We start from the raw sequence: 8,830 nt of genomic DNA, 5'->3' as shown, positions 1-8,830 counted from the left end.
ACGGGACCTGCTGTGTGCCCTGAGCCTGTTCCCTGCTGTCCTCCGCCTTTCTTTACTGCCTTCTTGGAGGTGGGCTCCCACGTGACAGCCGCGGAGCCGCCAGGCAGAGGAAACATTGTTCCGGGCAGGTCAGGCGTTGAGTTTAGAAGCCTGAAAGAGGTGTGGCACCCATCACACCAGTTCTGAGGACATCACAGGTCTCTGCAACGAAAGATTGATTTATTTGAGAGGCAGAGCCAGAGAGAGAGAGAGAGAGGGAGAGAGAGGTCTTCCATCCGCTGGTTCACTCCCCAATTGGCCACAATGGCCAGAGCTGAGCTGATCCGAAGCCAGGAGCCAGGAGCTTCTTCCAGGTCTCCCACGTGGGTGCAGGGGCCCAAGGACTTGGGCCATCTTCCACTGCTATCCCAGGCCATAGCGGAGAGGTGGATAAGAAAAGGAGCAGCCGGGTCTTGAACCGGTGGCCATATGGGATGCCGGCACTGCAGGCAGAGGATGAACCTACTGTGCCACAGCGCCGACAACCCCTGAGCACTTCTTTCTGTACCTGGAAAGCATCCAAAAGGAAACGAAGGCAGTGGAGGGAGCAAGGCTCCCTTGGGGCCGAGAGTGGGGCGACCAAAGACACCCACCCCGACCGCGGTAATGGATGACTTGTTCCGCTGGTAACTGTTCAGTGTCGTAAGAGATTTTTGATCCCCACCCCCCACCACACCCCCGCCCCAGGCCAAGGACGTTGTTGACAAGAAAATTCCCGAATTGGAAAATCACCAAATCCACCAACAAGGTAACCAACTGTGGCAAGGACCAACGAATGGCCCGGGAATTCTCTGTGACTTGGCACACGTTCCTTGCGCACGCGCACACAGTCTGCCCATCGTGGCCCAGGCAAAGCGAGCTCTGGAAGCCTTCATCCCAGCAATCCCGGGGCCCCGCCTGGAAGCGGCGGACGTCACTTCCTGTGCTAGACTCAAGGTGCACAATGGCCTGATGCACAGTGGGGCTGGGAAGAGGGGGACTCCACTGTGTGCCTGGAAGTGAGGGGGGAGGGGCGTCAGAAACATTCCCCTGAGACCTATAAGCGTGAGACCTCAGGGCACAGGCGGCTTTGGTGATGATGGCGTCCAGACTGGGCTGCCAGACCCAGAGCCCCGACACGGCCTCCGGGAGACCCTCTGAGGTTTTCTGACATGGCAGATGAGCCAATCTGCACCCAAGAATGACTCCAGCCACGGTGGCGAAGGCGGCTGAGGGGCAGCCATCAAGAAAAAGCGAAGTCTCTCCCTTTAGGGGTAGGCACTTCACAGTGACTCGCGCAGCAGCCAGGGCAGAAGGAAAGTTCTGGCAAGACAGGCAATGAATGGGAGACACCAGGGCAGCCGAGTGACCCGGCCATGACCTGTCCAACCAAACTGGGCAACCGGCAAACACTTTTGGCTTTTATGGAGCGTTTACTTTAAGGAACCCTGTTTAATTGGTATTAATTAGCAGCTGCTAGTTTCTGTTGCCTCCTAATTGGTGGTTTGCAAGTTGAGAAGTTTAAATGGAGACGGAGGAAGAGGGAAGGATGAGAGAAGGGAGCGCTTCGAACATTCTAGAATATGGGATTAATGATGGGTGGCCTGGAAGCAGCGCCCCCTGGCTGGATACAGTCCCTGTTAGGTTACACACACACACACACACACACACACGGCCACAGCGCTTTCTCTCTAGCCCTCCCTGAGCCCCGGATGTCATGTGGGAACCTCAAGCCTGGGCATTGCCACTTTCACCTTCATCCAAAGCTCCGATCAAGAACCTTGGCAACACTGAAGCTGCTAGATGGCGGGGGGGGGGGGGGGGGGGGGGCGGGGGCGGCGGGAGGCAGTGTCCCAGGTGTCTGCCCCCTGGGGTAACGAGGCAGGTGCGCTCAGAGAGCTGGCTCCAGTCACATTAAAGGGGTGGGGGGGTTGGTTTCTAGAAGGTTACAGAAGAGGCTACAGGTGGGCTTTGGAAGCAAGGCGGCTCCGGTCCCCGCTGCGGCTCCTCTGCTCCACTCGCTAACCACGTGGCCACCGTGGCTTCATGTCACTTAACCCATCGGAGCTAAATAAGAGGCACTTCTACCTAGAGACTGGTTGTGAGCGTGAACGCGATGACGTGCGCTGGGCATGGAGGCGCTTTGTTTCGGACACAGGCATCTGTTATCACCAACAGATATTTGAGTGATTAGGAAACGATTCAGCCCTGCCAAGGCCTTTAGCACAAACCTAGTTTTGTAGCTAAATTCTCAGCACTTGCCGCCGGCAGATGTCAGTGTCTCTGGTGCGCTGAGACTCCAGCTGGCTTTGAGAGACGAATCTGGGAGCCTGGACCCCACAGACAGTCTGTCCCCAATACCCCAACAACCCTGGGGGAAACAACTCCAAATCAGCTCATTCCAGGCCTGTGCTCTAAGTGGACCCTGGCAGTCTGTGATTGGCCCTTTACCCCGAGGGCCTAACCAGCTGGGAGCTTGCTCTCTTAGCATTCACCATTTGCACCAATTAATGTGAAGTTCAACTGCAAATCACACTGACCTAAACAAGATAGTTTATTTCTTTGCTTTCGAAGGATGAAGTCTAGGGCTGGTATGGCTATTCTGTTCTCCCAAGTCTTCCAAGATCTGGGTATCTCTGGCAAGAGCCTACTGTCGGCGGGCGCCGCGGCTCACTAGGCTAATCCTCCACCTTGTGGCACCGGCACACCGGGTTCTAGTCCCGGTCGGGGCGCCGGATTCTGTCCCGGTTGCCCCTCTTCCAGGCCAGCTCTCTGCTGTGGCCAGGGAGGGCAGTGGAGGATGGCCCAAGTCCTTGGGCCCTGCACCCCATGGGAGACCAGGAAAAGCACCTGACTCCTGGCTCCTGCCATCGGATCAGCGCGGTGCGCCGGCCGCAGTGCGCCGGCCGCGGCAGCCATTGGAGGGTGAACCAACGGCAAAGGAAGACCTTTCTCTCTGTCTCTCTCTCTCACTGTCCACTCTGCCTGTCAAAAAAAAAAAAAAAAAAAAAAAAAAAAAAAAAAAAAAGAGCCTACTGTCTTGTCACTTGGCTGTGCACAAGCTCCACTCCCAAAGTCACCTCTTGGTCTAAGATGGTTGCTATAGCTCCAGCATCCATATTCCAACAGGCAGAAAAGACACATAGGATAAAGGGGCTAAGGACATGTGTCAGTCGTCTTTGAACAGCCCCCCGAGAATTTGCCACATGAACTTTCCCCTTACATGTAAGTTTAGTCACCTGACCACACCTGGCTGCAAGGTGGCATTGGAAAAGGGGTGATTGGTCTGCAAGCAAGGGAAAGACAAAGGGGCCCCATAGGTAGGAGGCAAAAGGTATGTCCGGACGCATTCACAAAATCTCATTTGGAGCTTAAGTTCGCTAAGGTTGGCTTGTAACTTGCAGCCAAAACAGGTAAGACAATCACAGTCAAGATCATTGCCTTTAGTTCAGCAACCAAACATCACGTGGAGGTGTTTGTTTAAAACATTGGGTTTGGGGCTGGTGCTGTGGCGTAGTGGGTAAAGCTGCTGCCTGCAGTACCGGAAGTTTCCCATATGGGCACTGGTTCGAGTCCTCGCTGCTCCACTTCTGATCCAGCTCTCTGCTATGGCCTGGGAAAGCAGAAGATGGCTCAAGTCCTTGGGCCCCTGCACTCATGTGGGAGACCCAGAGGAAGCTCCTGGCTTTGGATTAGCCCAGCTTCGGCCGTTGCGACCAATTGGGGAGTGAACCAGCTGCCGGAAGACCTGTCTCTCTCTCTCTTTCTCTCTCTCTCTCTGCCTCTCCTTCTCTCCTCTCTCTGTGTAACTCTGACTTTCAAATAAATAAAAAAAAATCTTTAAAAAATTGATTTTTTTTATCCTACCCCCCTCCCCTTCTTATTCCTTGAGTCCGAACAGGGGTAGGACCTGCATTTTTTTTTTTTTTTGACAGGCAGAGTGGACAGTGAGAGAGAGAGACAGAGAGAAAGGTCTTCCTTTGCCGTTGGTTCATCTTCCAATGGCCGCCGTGGCCGGCGCGCTGCGGCCAGCACACTGCGCTGATCTGAAGGCAGGAGCCAGGTGCTTCTCCTGGTCTCCCATGGGGTGCAGGGCCCAAGGACTTGGGCCATCCTCCACTGCGCTCCCTGGCCACAGCAGAGAGCTGGCCTGGAAGAGGGGCAACTGGGACAGAATCCGGCGCCCCGACCGGGACTAGAACCCGAGGACCTGCATTTTTAACAGCTTCTCCCCGCAAGGACTACAGTTTGGGAAAGACGACCTGATGGCCAGTTCAGCCGCAGATGTCCTGGCTTGAATCAAGCGCCATTTCATTTGCTCTCGGGTTCAGCAGGTCAGGGATTTGGAATGGCCTAACGGTGACAGCTTGTCCGCTCCGTACCGTCTGGGGCCTCAGTTGGGAGGACACGAAGGCTGTGAGTGTCTCAAAGGCTGGGGGCTGGAACCCTCTGGAAGCTCCTTCGGTCACCCATGCACTGGCTGAGGGTGGCGGCTGGCTGGGGCCTCAGCTGGGGCTGGGGGCTGGAAAACTCGCCCAGAGGGCCTCTTTCCGTGTGTTTGGGCTTCCTGGCACGGCCACCAGGTTCTGGGGGTGAAATCCTAAGAGAGAAGCGGGAGCCGATCAGACAGGGAGGAAGCCTCCGGCCAGGATTCCACGTGGGGCATGTCAGGGATCCGCATTCCGGACCGCACAGGCCATCTGGCACGTGGCTCTTTTGCCAGCTTAGCCTAATTGCCAAGAATTCCTTTTCTGTTCAGCATCATCTTTAACAGGGCCCCGGGATAAGATGTTTCACAAAGAGACCACATCGGGGAACCCACGGTGCTGGGTTCCCAGTGACATTGTCCCCCCCCGCCCCGACTGAGAAAGGGTCTCAGCCAGGCAGCAGTCGAGGGCCTAGACCCAGCTCTGCTTGCTCGTCTCCTACCCTGGCTGGCTCACCTTCCAGATGAGAGAACGGAAGTCACAAACCCCAAAGGACCTGTCTGAATCCATGTGGCTGGCCAAGCATTAAATCCGGGACAGTCGCAGAGCCCTCCTGGGGCTATTTTATTAAGGGGGTCCTAGAAAGGAAAGACACCTCCCCTTTCTCTCTCTTGGCATTCCCTCCCTTCCCGATTTATACTAGCCTGTACGTGTGCTGTTCCCATCAGCACGTGGAACAGACGTGCATTTGAGCTGATGTGCACTCCGCAGCATCGGGAAAGAACTTGCTGCTACTGCTTGTCCTGTTTCAAACTGTCTGGATTAGCCAGCTCTTTGCCACTGTAACTAAGTTTCCAACAGGAAGGAAGGAGGTTTATTTTTGGTCCACGGTTTGGGAGGTTCACAGTGCAAGATCAACCCCAATGGCTGAGCCATCTGGTGAGGCTGGAGAGTGACAACGGCAGAGGGGGTGTGGAACGATCAGATGGCGAGCCAGCATTGGGGGGGAGAGAGAGAGAGAGAGAAAGCGAGCTAGAGCAAACTCAGCTTTTATAACCAAACTTCTCATGAGAATCATCTCCCAAGGGCACGCCCCTTGGACCTCCCACCAAGGCCACCTTTTCAATACCATCACTGGACCAAGATTCTACCCTCCCAGCACTGTCAACCTGTGACTGTGGGCTTTAGACACCTGCATGAGTTTGGAAGCCAGATCCTGCTCAAACCAAAGCCCTGTTGTTCAAGTAACATATGACTTGTAGATCTCCGCTTTTGCCGTAGTAAACCCATCCATGGAACTAGTGAGAAGTCACCTGCCTTTATTTATTTATTTATTTTTAACAGAGCCCTGTTATTCTGGGGTTGTATATTGGGGGGGCAGAGCTGGTCTGCAGACATGGACTGGAGCAGTTATAAGCAAGTCTACAAATTCTTGGACACTTCTCCCACTGAGAGGTGGGGCCTACACCTTCTTCCCCGGAACCCGATATGGGCTGGTGACCCACCTGTGACCAACCGGGCACAGTGCAGGCTACACTGAATGACTTGCTTGGCCACAGTCAGCCAGGGCCGGCGAGGTTCCTCTGGGCTCTCTTCTCTCTCTCCCGTGGCCCAGCAGGGTCTCTGAACCCCATCCCCTGGACTTTGGGGCTCTGCTCCGCTTCTCACCACTGTCATGGATTCCACACAATGCCTGCTTCTCCCTTATTGTTCCCCCCACTCTTGGGGTTCACAGATGACGCTAGAGCCCTTTCCGAAACCACCCCCCTCCTCCCAGCTGGGTGTGCTGGCTCCAGGTCTGGCTTCTGTAGCAAGGCAGGAGACCATGGGCATGGTCAAGGGCGGTCTAGCAGGGCCAGATCCGCCCAGAAAGGGTGTCACTGGCCTTTCCCACACTGAGCTGTGTCACAGAAATTGCTGCAACAGGGGTCATGGGGCCTAACCTTGAATTTAGGGGGCAGGAGCCAGCGTGAATGGTGCCTTGCACTGGGAAGCCCCCCACCCCACCCCAAGACTCGCCGCCCCAGGGCCGACAAAGGTGGCTGGACTTTGTGAGAGGTCCACAGGACACTGCAGGGACAAGGCCAATTTGCCAAAGTCGCCAAAAAGGAAGCTGGGTTGTCAGTGATGTCTGCATAGGGCCCTGGAGCTTGCTTTAGGGATTCGATGAGATGCTTAGTCGGAAACGCAACACACACACACACACACACACACACGATGACTGTGTGTGTGTGTGCGTGTGTGTGTATTGGGAGGCGAGCAAGACACAGGGGCTCTGCTATGGGGGAGAGGTTTTGGCAGTGATGGCTTCATTATACAAAGGATTTGGAGGACAGGATAGGTGTCGAATAAATATTTGATCATTGACGCAAATAGCACCGGTGCTCCGAATTGTATTTTTAAAATAAACTTCCAGCATTCGATTTTCTAAGTTTCAGGATTAATTTAAATTAGACATTCGCAGTCGTTCTGGAAAATATTTGGAATACAGAGAGGAAAGTTGAGAGTGGTGAGGACAGGCTCCTCCTCCCCCGGGGAGGTTGCTCCTTGGCAGTCTGAACAGTGTATTTAGCGCCAGGCTTTTGACTATACATCTTTTAAAATATAATTGTGATCAACTGTACATGCAATTTGGTAATTTGCTCTTTTCTTGCTCAATGTGGTGGTACAAGCATTTTTCATGCTATTACAAATTCCTGGTAAACATCATTTTTAATGGCTACATAATACGGATTGTATTTTCAATTTTCATTAAATTTCTGTTTTATCTTCAGCCTGATTGCTTTGAGGGGCCTAATTTCTGCCAGTCCTAATCTGCTTATCTGTTTATCAGGAGGAGTTGCATTTCCCCCACAGGCTGTCCTCTTTTAGGAGGAAAAGGGGAGGGGGGCCCAGAGACCAAGCTCCAAATGGGACAGGCATCACAGCTCCCTGGGGTCACTGGGAGGTCACTCTAGGGCTAGAATCGGCTGTCCGGTTGTGTCCCTGATACACTTATTCTTATGGAGACCACGTGGCTCACTTAGGATCCAACAGCACAGTGCCCGTGGTATGGGCACATGGGGGGGCAGAAAGAGATGGCGGCATCTTGGTTGGGGTGGGGGTGACAGGGACGCTCTCTAACAAAATATTTAACCTCTGTCTTTTCCAGGTGCTACATGTGTCTGGGTGACACCTGTAAACGTATCAAATCTCCCTTCGTAAAACGGGAGTGAAATCATTACTCTTTCCAACACACAGAGGGCACTGCGTGTTGACTTTATTAAGAGACACCCCTAAACTCTGTGTGTCCAGATATGTGTGCGTGTGCAATTCTACGACTTCTACCACATGTATAGATTTTAAAAATATTTTTTAACTTTTGCTTTGTTTGAAAGACAAAGACACAGAGAGGATGACAGAGAGATCTTCCATCCACTGATTCATACCCCAAATGCCCACAACCAGCGAGGCCTGGGCCAAGCTGAAGCCAGGAGCCTGGAACTCCATCTGGGTCTCCCATGTGGGTGGCAGGGACCCAAGGACTCGAGCCATCACCTGCTGCCTCCCAGGGTGCACATTAGCAGGAGGCCGGATTGGAAGGCGAGTAGGCAGGACTTGGAGCAGGTGCTCTGTTATGGGATGTGGCTGTCCGAAGCAGCAACTTACTCTATTCCTCCAAATGCCCACCCCATGTGTACATTCTTATAACCACTACCACAATCTGGAATGGTTCCAGCATCCCCCAAACTCCTTTGTGCTACTCCTTGGTGGTCAGGCCCCCCTACCCCACCCCCATCACACAGACTCCTTCATGTCCGGCTACCACTGATCTGGTCTCCACCCCTCTAATGCTTTTTCTGGAAGGTCTTTTAAATGGAATCACGTGGCATGTGAGCTATTGGAGACTGGCTTCTTTCTTTCCATATTCTGCCTTTGAGATCCACCCAAGTTGTGTGTTGTCGGCAGCTTGTTGATTTTTTATGGCTGAGTGGTATTCCACTATATGGATACATCACCATTTGTCTAACCATTGGCCACTGAGGGACATTTGAGCTTGCCAGTTTGGGGCAATTATGAATAGGGCTGCTACGCACATTCGCACCTTCATGGACAGATTTTTGTGAGAGTATCCATGAGCATTTCCCTTAGGTAAATAAAGCACAGGTGAGGTCGCTGAGTCATAAGGAAGCTGCGCGTTTAACTCTGTAAAAAGTTGCCAAACTCCTTTCTCAGCGTGGCTGTATCACTTTACTTTCCCATTAGTAATGGCTGAGTATTGTTCCACATCCTTGCCGGCAACTGGTATGGTCGGCGTTTTTTTTATTTCGGCCATTCTGACAAGCGTGTGGTGTGCATCTCATCATGGTTTTAATTCACATTTCCCTCACAGCTGATGGTGCTGG

The sequence above is a fragment of the Oryctolagus cuniculus genome, chromosome X, assembly GCF_051225735.1.
Source record: "Oryctolagus cuniculus isolate XC-2025 breed Fujian yellow rabbit chromosome X, ASM5122573v1, whole genome shotgun sequence".
Lineage (NCBI taxonomy): Eukaryota > Metazoa > Chordata > Mammalia > Lagomorpha > Leporidae > Oryctolagus > Oryctolagus cuniculus.
Note: the sequence above shows the minus strand (reverse complement) of the source record.